The 12,366-nt window shown below is 36.3% G+C and overlaps 1 protein-coding gene across 15 annotated transcripts in view; it reads left to right on the top strand.

Moving 5' to 3' along the window:
• The window catches only part of RFX3 (regulatory factor X3), a 287,131-nt gene that overhangs the window by 17,511 nt on the left and 257,254 nt on the right, over positions 1–12,366 (top strand). For 3 of the 15 annotated variants that reach the window (XM_077908596.1, XM_077908480.1, XM_077908468.1), the window contains exon 1: positions 11,832–11,943. The exons of the other annotated variants lie outside the window; for them this stretch is intronic. The gene's annotated coding sequence lies outside the window, so the exon portion shown is untranslated. Of the gene's footprint in view, positions 1–11,831; positions 11,944–12,366 lie in introns of those variants that run through there. 15 annotated transcript variants of the gene reach the window in all.

The following is a 12,366-nucleotide window of genomic DNA, read 5'->3' as shown; positions in this document are numbered from 1 at the left end:
TCTATCCCTGATTTTATAATGACCAGAGCAATGCATTTTTTTTTTAAATTCCAAATGGATTTTAGTTTCTGTTTTTTAGAAATGGATTTAATGGCATAAATTCATGAATTTTGGATATTTCTTCAAACACAGCATCATTGTTTAGTAACTTTTGGCTAACCTTAAGGCTCTTTTTCTCTTACCTTTCCAAATGACATTTTGTTAATTAACTCTGTGAATATATATGAATTTCATATTTGTATGAGTGTGTATATATGAAATTTAGTTGTGCCTGGGATTTCTTTAGTGTCTGATAAAACTAATTTCTTAGTTTGGGAAGTTGGTGAGTAATGTGTAGGATCCAGTACCTTCTTCCTTTTTTCTGGTTGTGACAGGGTATGGGAATTCCTAGTGCTGCTTATTATGGGAGAAACATGGTGAAGGGCATTATGAGCACTTTACTTTTTGGGGGGCTACTTTGAATGCCCCAAATCTCTTGAGTTTCACCATTTGCTACCTAACTTCACTGTTCTGTTTTGATGTCAAAAGTGCATAATCGGGACTGGAGTTCCAAGCTCACCCCAAGGCAGCTGGTGGTATCAGAATGGAATTATTCCAATAGTGAGATCTGTGGTTGTGTTTGTGATATTCCACTAAGGGTTGCACTATTAAAAGGTCAGGTTATGGGATCTCTGGGTGATTTAGCGCCTGCCTTCGGCCCAGGGCATGGTCCTGGAGTCCCAGGATCGAGTCCCACATCGGGCTCCCTGCATGGAGCCTGCTTCTACCTCTGCCTGTGTCTCTGCCTCTCTCTCTGTGTCTCTCATGAATAAATAAATAAAATCTTAAAAAAAAGAAAGGTCAGGTTATTTGCTTTAATGTCTAATACAGACTCTTTCCCCTGGCAAATCTTTGTTTTTAAATATAAACTGTCATTTACAGATCTGTTTAGTTCTCTTTTTAATTTGTGTATTTCACTTGATAAGTTTGGAGAATTCACTGCCAGTTGTGAAGTCATCTCACCCTCTCTTCAGACTCAAGGGGTTCCCTTCAATTGCTAGAACCAGTTTGGGTGTACAAGCTCCTTTACACTTTATGTTTTTGTCCATTTATTTATTGGGCAAATATTGGCACATACAGTATAGGCCAAGCAGTGAACTGCTGTGGAGGATACAGCAGTAAACAAAACTGATCAGCTCTCTGCCCTTGAGGGGCTTGCATTCACATAGTGGGATGAGGGAGAGGGAACATAAATGAGTATCATACTAGATGGTTGTAAATGCTATGGAGAAAAAGAAAGAAAAGAAGGGGGGATGTTAGGGTAGGTGATGAGGGAGTTGCAATTTTAAATAGGAAGCTTGGGAAGACCTTACAGAGAACAAAATCTGACAGAAATAGATTTTGTGTATTTCTTCAAATAGAGCTTTATACATTTATAATATTGATGCCTTCATTGATGCTTGCTTTCCTTTTGTAGCAGAGTCCTAATTGCTTATATCTGTACTTGTGTAGGATTTTCTGCTTCTCTTTTTGCCTTTTATCATTTTTATATGTATTTCCTAGAATACATATACTTTTCAGTTCTGCATTCTTTTGAGATATATTGACTAAAACTGGTTTTCTAGAAGGAAACAAGCAGATTAAGAGATTTTCAAAAACTACATTTAGTTTGGTTTAGTGTTTTTCTTGAGAGGGGATGGATTTGACCTGCTTCCAAGTTAGTCTCTCTCTCTCTTTTTTTTTTTTTAAAGATTTTATTTATTTATTCATGAGAGACAGGGAGAAGGAGGCAGAGGAAGAGGCAGTCTCCCTGCGGGGCTGGGATCATGACCCGAGCCAAAGGCAGATGCTCAACCCACTGAGCCACCCAGGTGTCCCTAGAGTCTTCTGAGACACCTGTAACTATCACCTAAATATGTCCTAAAGAATCGGGAAGAATTGATATGTGAACCATTAAAAGTAAAAATTACAATTAATAGGCAAATAGAAATTAGAATTATCTAGGCGGCTGGTGTTGCTTTTACCCTCAGTTTGCCTGTGTGGCTAAGTTAAACTGGAGAAAGAATCTGCATATGAAGGTTTCTGTGAACAGATGCTCGACAGTGTCTCTGAAGATGTGAAACTAGCATGTCACTGTTTGTACGGCAAAGCTATGTATCATTATCTAGTCATCTTTAATCATGGATTTATGAATTGAATTTATTTGTAAAATTCCTTATATGCAAAAAGACATAAATGAGAGGTTATTTAGATAAATAAAAGTTACTAATGGAAGCAAGTTGTCTAGAATTCTGTTATTTTGACAAATAGATTGTCATGCTGATATTTTTAGAATGAGATTTTTCAGTGTACTAATGTCAAAATCATATTTTCCATTTCAGTTCAGTGTCACATATTCAGCATTATGTGCCTGTCATCCATTATGAAATGTACAGTTTGACAGTATTTGAGGCTATTGTACTGTATTGGAATACTTCAAAAATGGTACAAAATATGTAATATAATGTAATATAAAGATGTTTTTAACATATTTAAGCAGAAATTGTGGTGGAACCTTAAACAAACAAACAAACTGTTTGAACTTACATAATTATATATATAATACTTATTTCTAATCCTAGTTCCTGTCATTAAAGGCTGGTTAAATAATTATACTTGCAGATATAACTAGACATGAGGGTCTGAAGTGAGTCAGATGTGCCCACATTTTAGCAACCCATAGGCCAGAGTTTGTTGAACTTGAGTGCCTGGTATTTCTACCATTAAAAATATAAATATATAAAAAATTAGAGAAGCTAAATTTAGTATCATCACTTGTCTGTACTGCCCCCATGTCTATGAAAAAATGTGTGAGCTATAAAAGGTTTTAAAGATCAAGTCTACTGTCCAAACCCCTCCCTACTTTTTTATTAAGGAAAAAGGTAAACATATACAAACAGAAAAATTTGATGAAATAACAAAATGAAGTCTCATGTATCCATCAGTCTGCTTTGATAGTAAATGACTCATGGGTAGTTATTGCTTCAGCAATACCTCATTACTCCCCCAGCTATGTTAGTATTTTCCTCACTTTTTACCTTGAAGAAAAACACATTGCAGAGGGAGACAGGGGTGCTCACATCGCAAGTCTACTGCTCTGCTTTGCTACGTTGTGTCATCCTGCCCTGTGGATGGAGGGATGGATGAACACAGAAGCACAAAAAGAATAAAGCTTACTTTCCAGACAAGTATCATTTAAAGTTCTGATTTGTGGCCTTTTACATTTCCGGTCTCAGCTTTTGGGTTGGAATTAAATCTAAATCTTCTGAATTTAGTGTAGACCTCACAAAGACAATTTGCTAGGGCTCTGTGAGAGAGTAACATTTATCTCTTTATGAAGATAGTTTAGTTTCTTTTTTTTTAAAGACTTTATTCATGAGAGACAACAGAGAAAGAGAGAAAGAGAGAGAGAGAGAGGCAGAGACGTAGACAGAGGGAGAAGCAGGCTCCCTGTGGGGAGCCTGATGTGGGACTGGATCCCAGGACCCCGGGATCATGACCTCAACCACTGAGCCACTCAAGTGCCCCCAGAAGGTTCTTTCTAATAACACTTCCACAATGGGATATCCATTCTCATTTTTAAAATTTTATTCTTTATTTAGCTTCATTGCCTTTTAGTTAATAGTGCCTGGCAGGATTCTAAGTATTTGGTATCCAGTTTAGAACCTTGATTCTTTCAGAGCAGATTGTTTCAGTATGATTTAACTACAGATAACTAGTAGCTGGCCAAGTAGTAAGTAGCTGCTTTAAAAATGCACACATTTGCTCAATACATACCCTGTGAACAATACTCATAAGTAGAATCCAGTTTTAGTAACTTTGTTAATTACTGTGTATGTGTGTGTACTTGTAGTGGGTGTGTGTTTTCATGTTCTTGTTTGGGAAAATCCATTTTTCCTACTTTTAGAAAGGTTTTCATGTATTAGGTACTGCGGCTTTAGAAGTAAGTTAAAACTTTCTTATCCTAAATGAGAATTGGAAAATATTTAAACGACTTCATTGTAAAACTGAGTCTTCAAGTTAACTAATCAGTTGGTTTTTACATCATAGATGTTACTGATAATTGCTGCATTTGAGAATGTTTTCTGTGTTGCATGCACATCTTACGAATTAAGGATGGATCAAGGAAGATAACGTTATTCAATATAAAAGTCTCATGTTTGTTCTTTCTTTTTTTCCCACATGTGTGAAATGAGTCCCATTTTTCTCCCTGCACATTTTCTTTCAATGATCTCTTTCTAACACATTCTTCTCTCTCATCCTTACTCTCCCTTTCCTCCCATTTGCTCTGTTCTGCTCTGTTTGGCTTTACTTAGAGGCTGTTTCAGTTCTCAACCTTGTTAGCCAACCCTTTCTCTTAATGCCCCAGTCTCTGTTCCTCGGTCAGATGCTGTCTTTCCACCCCTTGGTCACGTCGGTCCTCCTTTATTACTGGATTCTTTGTCTTTCTTTTTTGGATAGTTGTTCTGCATTCCTCTGTTTGTTGTTTCTGAGTACTTTAGAAAAAAATAATTAAATTCCTTTACTCTGCTTTTTGTGGTGTGTAATGAGAAGAAATAGAAACAACTCTTGAAGGACAAGTGGCTCTTTAAAAAAGAATATGGTTAGTGCAGTCGACAGATTATTTTAAAAAGTGCTCCCAGTTCAGAGTAGTTAGATAGAGGGGCTAGATATTGCGACAGGTATAGAGAAGACGTTGCCTGGCTTTTTAAAAAAAATTATTTTTAACTTGCCAAAGTTGCAGGCAGTGTTCGTATAGCCAAAGTGTCCTTAGAAACTTGGATAAATTTTCATAGGTAAGGCGATTATTGTAAAATCATACATTATTTTTATTTATCTTTATGGTCTTTGGTATTTTATAGCTTCATCTATTTTCGTCTTCAAATACTTTCTGGAAAAGGCCTATCAAATATTAGTACATAAAAGTGAATGCAGTTTTTTTCTCTTGAAGTAGAGAGAAGCTTTCTCTTGTACTCTGCCCACTTTTCAAAGATTTTATTTATTTATTCATAGAGACAGAGAGAGGGAGAGGCAGAGACACAGGCAGAGGAAGAAGCATCTGCCCACTTTTCAAATTATTTTTTCACACAATTGGGTGGTGGTATTTTATTGATAGACTCTGCTATCTTTTTTCTTCTCATCTACATTCAAGTAATGCCATCTAATTGTAGTGAATTTCTGTGAATAACTTCTTGTTAATCTGCCAAGTTCTAGAATGTACATATGATAGAATAGATATGGAATTAATATGGAATTATTACTGACCAAAAGGGGTGAAAGAAAAAACAAAAAAATTACGTGTTTTTTAATAATAAAATGAAATTTGGAATTTCTTCAGTTTCTCACTGTTTTTTTTTCTGTTACTGTTGTATTTGTTTTTTTGTGGCCCGGGGATGTGGGGAGAATGCCATTTAGTATTGTTGACTTCAATACATCTGGATTGCTAAGTTTATTTTTCTATTATTGGAGTTTATGTAAGTCACACACACACACACACACACACACACACACGTTTTTTAAAATCAAAGTTGAAGTTCCTTAGTACGGCTTTTTTTTCTCCCCTGAAACTTTCTCCGTTCATTTATATCCATTATAACCTTTTAGGGGACTATATGGAAATAAAAACTTGGGGATGGTAGGTGGTATAATTGAAATGTAGATCATAATCTGTTCTTTGTTTGTTTTACCAAATTAGTTAGGGATTCTGAGGATACATTTTGAATATTTGTGTATGTTTAGCATTTTGTTCCTTTGTCAGAAATCTCTCAGTGTGACTTGTTTTTAATAGGATGTGTCTTGAATTGTGGGCCAATCACTCTTGAAAAGTATTAAGCCCTTTAAGCACACTGGTCAGACTCCTAGAGGGAAGCCTACAGGTTTATTAGCACTCCTTAGCCTGAAAGCACAGCATACCCTTGTATGTTGCACAGCAACAGACTCCTAGCAACCCTAATAGATTGAATTTCTAAGAGTGACCGGGCCGGATGTAATAATAAAGCAAGAGGTACAAACAGTTGTCATGGTTTTCTTTTCACAGTAAGCTAGTTTGATTTGGGGAAGCGTACCCTTTCAAAAATGGGCAAACTTCATATAAAACTACTACTGTTTGTGCAGAGGACTTCTGATATTAAAATAGCAATAATAGTACCAAGTTTAAAACGGTACTGTTTGCAAAAAATAGTATGCTTAATAAGAAGGTAAAAGGATTATCATGTAAAGAGGTTTTCAGGGAATTATTTTTTTTAAAGACTTTTTAGCGATAGACTTAAAATTGAGCTATGGTAGAATAGTTAGGATGAATGTGCTTTTTTTAAAAAAAAAAAAATCATGTTCGTGTTTCCTCTCTCTGAGATCTGCTGTTTTAGTTTTGCAGCAACTCTTTGTTTTTGTTTGCAACTTAGGTGCATATGCATATAAAACTGAAACTCATGGTAATTTACAGTTTATTTTAAAAAACACTATTTGAACACTGTATAAACAATGTTTTTTGAAACTGAACTAATAACTGATGAAGCAGAGGATATTGAAGAGGAATAAAGTAGTAAAATGTGCAGTCCTCCACAGTGACAGTAAAAGTGTCTGTGATATTCCTAAAGGTGTAATATTGTGCTATAACTTTGTCAACATTTCTCCTGTGTATTCTTTAGTATGTGTTTGCTTATGCAGCCATGAAAAAGAGATTAATTTGGGTGCATTCATAACCTGAAACAGGATGCCTCCATCAAAAGAAACAGATCCTCATGTAGCTGCTGGAGTTGGGAGTGTGGAGCTACAGCCTTTGACAGCAATAAGCTGTAAATATACACACATGCTAATACCCTTGATTTGTTCATCTTTTGTGTCAGCATTTGGGAAAGATTGTTAAAGTGGCAGTTATAGTAAAGACTGGCAATTACAGTAAAGAGCAGAAATTAGGTATTTGTGACCTATTATATTTCATTAAAAGACTTCCTTATTAAAATGGCACCGCTTACGCTGATTACTTGACAGCTGCCCTAAACAGATTAGAAAATACACAGCTTCAGCTAAAGGTAAAAACCTCTTAAGCAAGCACATGGCATAGAACAAGTACATGGTATACAAACTATTTTTTTTAACAATAAATTTGCTTTAGGTATAGATGTTTATCAGTGATGAAGTGGCGTGTTCTTTTGCATTTCTATAATAATAGCTTACCAGCAGTGGTATTTTCCCATTTACGATATTTTACTACCCCTAATATTATACCTAATATAAAACCTAATATTATACTAGCTTTCTTACTAGATGACCTTCTTATGTGGCATCATAGATCCAGGGATCAGTTTGGCATCACCAGAGCGGCTTATTTCTAATCGATGAATTATTATTATTCTGATCCAATGTAAATACTTCCTTTACCAGGCAGAACTCAAACTTTTGGAAGTTTTAGCACTAGATTTTTAATTTCTGAAATGTTTTTAATGTTCTTCATCCTCTAACATGCCAATAGAGCCACCATAAGTTTAACACTTGAATTTAGGCATCACTTTCACAGGATTAAATTGTTTGGTTTTCTAGAGAAAAAATTATGATTGTGGCTATTATTCATCTTTCTGAAATTTTACTGCTGCTTTATTTTGTGTTTTACATAGTAACCATGTGACACTTTGTAGTACCATCCTATTAGTGATTCTGAATTAGAGTTTAGTAGTTAAGTAGCTGACCTGCTACACATTCTAACCATTAATGACTTTGTCCCTGATCTTCTACCTTGTGAAGCCTGGATATGCACTGTAGTTCTGTCTGTGAGCGTGAGATCCCAGCTCACTCTTAAAGACTCAACACAGGTTCAATATGAAGCAGATTTGTGGGAAGATTACCTTTCTCACCTAATCTTGAATATAGATGTTTGTCGGGACTGTCACAATATTAGTAGAAGGTGGTTGTAGTACTTGCATGGAACTGTAAAATTTCCCCAAAGACCCAAACTATAGTATGTGAGACAATCATATGCTTATTCCACCTACACAGATACCCAATGACTACTTACATTTTTATTTTAAAAAATACCTGATATGTGTTGTGTGAGGACTATCAGCTTGAAAAATTGTTAAGAAAAGGTGTGTGTCCTAGTCTTTTGAGTAGGAAAGACCTGAGTTCAAGTTCTGATGTTGTCATTTGATAGCTAATTATCCTTAAACTTAGTTCTTAACTACTAGGATCTCAGACTTTTTATATAAATATGGGGATATTATCTATTCAGTTGGGTTATAATGAAAAAGTGAAAGCTAAAATGAGATAAGTATGTCTGGAGAAGTTGGCAAAACGGTCCAGAATTAGCACTCAAACTGTGGTAGCTGGTATTGTCATTAGCTTAGCTCACTCTTTGTGGTAGGGTGTGAAGAAGGTTTTACAGAAGAAGGTGGCTGCTGAAAATAGTCACATGAAACCGGGTATAATTAGAAACAAAATTGTTTTCAAAGAGAGATATTAGGCACCATATATTTTGTTAAGTCATTGTCAGTGTTGGTCAGTGGGTGGGAATGTTTTAAGCTTTTATAAAGTGACCCCTCTTCACAGAATCAGTTCTTGGGGCAGGATCTTTAAAGATTGCAAGAGCAACAAATGATAGGAACAGTACGCTGATGGATGAAATAACTTATTCCCTGCACAAATGGTAGAATTTAAAGACTAGAGCAAATGTATTTATTTTAGTGAGTATGTAGAACAAGCCTTACATCATTCTAAACATTTAGCCTGTCTTCAAATTCTTCTTCCATGTAAAGAATTTTAAGAGAAGAAGTGAGTAAAGTGCCCAGTCCTGTGTTAATACTTTACATTGTTGATACAGGAGAACTGAAAATGAGTATAAGTACCTGCTGCTAAGTAGTAAGGCAACAGCAGAGTCACATAAAAACCTGATTACCTTTGCTACTTTGTGGCCTCCCCCTAAAAAATGTTCAACATGCTCACCGTTGATTTATGAAATAGAGCTTACATTTTAATGTATTCTGTTGTTGCTAAAGGGACCATAAGGCATTTAATTTAATGAGAAGATAATATTTTCAAAAGAATTGAAGTGGTTTGAAATTGAATGGTTTGAAGTAGCTAGTGGAATTAAACTGGTTTAGGCAATGGCTATCCTGTTTCAATTCTTTGAAGAAGGTAATTTCAGCCTAAGATTAAGGAGAGGAGGAGGTACAGAACGTGCTTAATGCTTAATGTTGCCTTGATATTTTAAGAGGGAGAATACCAGACTACAGTGATACTTAGAGCCAGGGAAAAATAGCACTTAATGTCACGCAGATACAGTCTTTCAGATAAAACCACTAGCTGTTAACCAGTAGTTCTGCTAATTTTAAATCCATGATTTTCCCCCCCGAGTATGATTTATGTGCTTACGTTGTTAAACTGTTTAATGATACCAGTTTTGAAGAATTAAATATTGCTAAAAACATTAAATTGGGAAGTTTTAAATTTCAGAATCAAATGAAATAGAATTCTGTTCTGATAGAAGCCATTGTTTGACATCAATGAATATGTGACTCTGACTTATCATCTTGTACATAAGGTTCAATTGTCCACTTGTAAAAATATAGAACATAATTGTACCTTTTATGTTTAACTGAATATTATGTCCAGCTCAGTGAAGATTCATACATTAGCTTCATAAATATTCTTTCTGCATAGAATTTTTTCTCCTACAAATGAAGAAATTTTCATTTGATCTTTTTCACGTCTTTTTCTTCCTTGATAATCTTACCACCTTGAGTTGTTGAATTGAGGAGCTATAGTATGTGTACATATATATATATACATGTAAATATATACACACATGCATATGAAATAGCATAAACTTGCTTTTCACTGCAGTCTAGAGTTAGAATTATTCACATTGAGATAATTGCTGGGTGAGAAAAAAAAACAAAAAACAAAACTACGACACTAGTCCAAACTCAGACTATTAGTGAGGCCTTCTCACAGTAAAGTGTTTTATGCAAACTGTATATGGTACATGAACACTGCTCAGAGTATGAATGGAGCACACCTAGGGACACCAGCCCCAGGAGGTCCTTCCTTTTAAACGAAATGTCTTTGTGAGACTGCATTTTCTTAACACATTCAACCGAAACAGCAGATTGACTGCAGAAGTGGATGTGAGTAGCCAGTTGTCCTCTATGAAGGAAGACATTCAAAGACGTTTATTGAAATGTAAAACAGAGCTACTCTTCTCATTAAGTCTATTTTCTTTTGGAAAATTTAGATATACTTCATAAAAATAAGTTTGTTAGGATATAATGGTTTTATCATAATTTTTAAATTAATAGTTACTACCTTTCCCTATTTTATTTTCTAGTATGATGACTGAGTAGATAATTAGTGACTGAAGCTTATTATTACCAGCTCGAGAGGGAGTCAACGTTGCTCATCTCTTAACACCACATTCAGATGTCACATTGTTAGCTTGAGACTAGCCATGTTGGGTGTATTTACACTATGGAAATGAGCAGAAACTATAAATCTGGCTTTTTTTAAGGGGTGTGTGTGGAAGGAGAACTGACAAACATTTACCCGTGCCCAAGTAGATATGATACACAGAAACCAAAGTTCTTTGGGGTTCTCAAAAGATTTAAGATCTAAGTGAGTTCCAGGGTCAAAAATTCTGCTTATCATAAAAGAGCTGCTGGTAATTACTATGCAAACTTAGCACCAAAACCCATGCTAATATACGATCGAAGCAGGTTTTCAGCCAGGTGCTGTGGGTTCTTTAGAGGCACTTTACCAGCCTCTCCTATGCTGCTTTCCAACAAGATTAACTCTATGAAGGGATTTGAAGCCAAAAGATATGTCTTATCCTTTGTGGTTCCTCCCTTCTCATCCCCACTGTGCTTAGCACACGGTTTAGTTACTTTTTAATAAAGACCGTCAGTACTTTGGTGGTTCACAAAAATGGGGATTCACAGAAACTGGTCTGGAGTAATTTTAGAGAAGTCTTCAGGAAGGAGGGAAGACATGAGATGGATCTTGAAGGTTGCCTGGGTGTATTGGCTGTGAGAAAGGAGTCAAGCATGTGCTAGAGGTAGAGGCAGGTATGATTTTGGTGTGAAGAGTTTCTAGGGAAATAATGAAGCAGATGGAGTGGAAAGGAAAATCAGGCTAAGAATTTAGAACTTAATTGGACAGAGTATAACTGGACAGTGTTTATTTTTAAAGTAGATCACTGTGAAGGTAAAAATGGTGCTTTAGGGAAATGAATCTGGCAGATCTGTGTAGACGAGCAGGGAGTGGGTCTGAAGCCAGGTAAACATCTCATAACCATCTAAAAGGAAGTACAGAATGAAGAAAATGGGCTTTTAATTCAGAAAGACCTTGGTTAGAATCCTTCTTCTGCCACCCTGTTACTTTCAATTCATTAAGATCTAGATAACTAGCCGGGGTGGGATAGGGGGTTGATTGTAGGTATGAAAGAGTTTGTTATAGATTAGATGCCCCTACTATGCTAGGCTCTTCAGTGAGAGATACTATTCATGATCCTTTTACTACTACTACTTCTGCACTACTGTTATAAGGATCGATGTTTGATAGGTTATAATGAAGATTGGAGATGGGGACTTTTCAGTGGAAATAGGTTGTGGAAACCTGTCCCATTCCTAACACGGGTGTAAGAATAAAATGGAAGCTCACTTGTTAGAACATACTTCAATGTTGCAGATCGGCTATATTAAGTAAAATATGCTCTTACCTCCTAATTTGACCAATACAACTTTATAAGGAGATGGATGACCATTTGGAATTCTCAGATTTTTTAGGAGCTCTGTTCTAGAACTTAGTGGCAAAGGGAGAACTGGTCTTCTGTCACTTTGTCTTGTCCTGTAGTCTGCCTCCTTTCCCCTATCTCTTAGGCTCCTTGTGGTAGCATGTCCTCCTTGCAAGCTATTTCTTGATCACCTCTTGGGCCTGGAGGTGGGTATGCCTGCATCTCCATCTGTCATGGGGTTGATTGTCTAGAGCTCTGCAAGGGAATTCAAGTCCTAGTAATTTGCCTAGGTAGAGTCCAGAGGAGGCAGAGAGGATGGCCCTGGGCCGAGCAGATTTCTCATGTTATGCGGAAGTATCTGGCCAGAGGTAAAAGTGCAAAGCCAGGGCACTGGCCCCCTTAGCCTGAATCTTAGGGTAGTGCTGGACTGGATTATCTGACATGAATGATAGATCAGCAGGATGTGTTTACTAATTAGTTGTGGGGCATGAGAAAATGAGAGTAAGAAAGGTGAGATTACTGGGTTGCAGGAAAGGTATAAAGGACAGTAAGTAGGAGCAGATGAGATGGGGCCTGGGTGCAAAGTAACTGGCTGACCATTGTATCCTGCAGAACCTTATCAGCTTCTA

This window comes from Canis aureus, chromosome 1 (assembly GCF_053574225.1).
Source record: "Canis aureus isolate CA01 chromosome 1, VMU_Caureus_v.1.0, whole genome shotgun sequence".
Lineage (NCBI taxonomy): Eukaryota > Metazoa > Chordata > Mammalia > Carnivora > Canidae > Canis > Canis aureus.
Note: the sequence above shows the minus strand (reverse complement) of the source record. Positions and strands in the feature narration are given on the sequence as shown.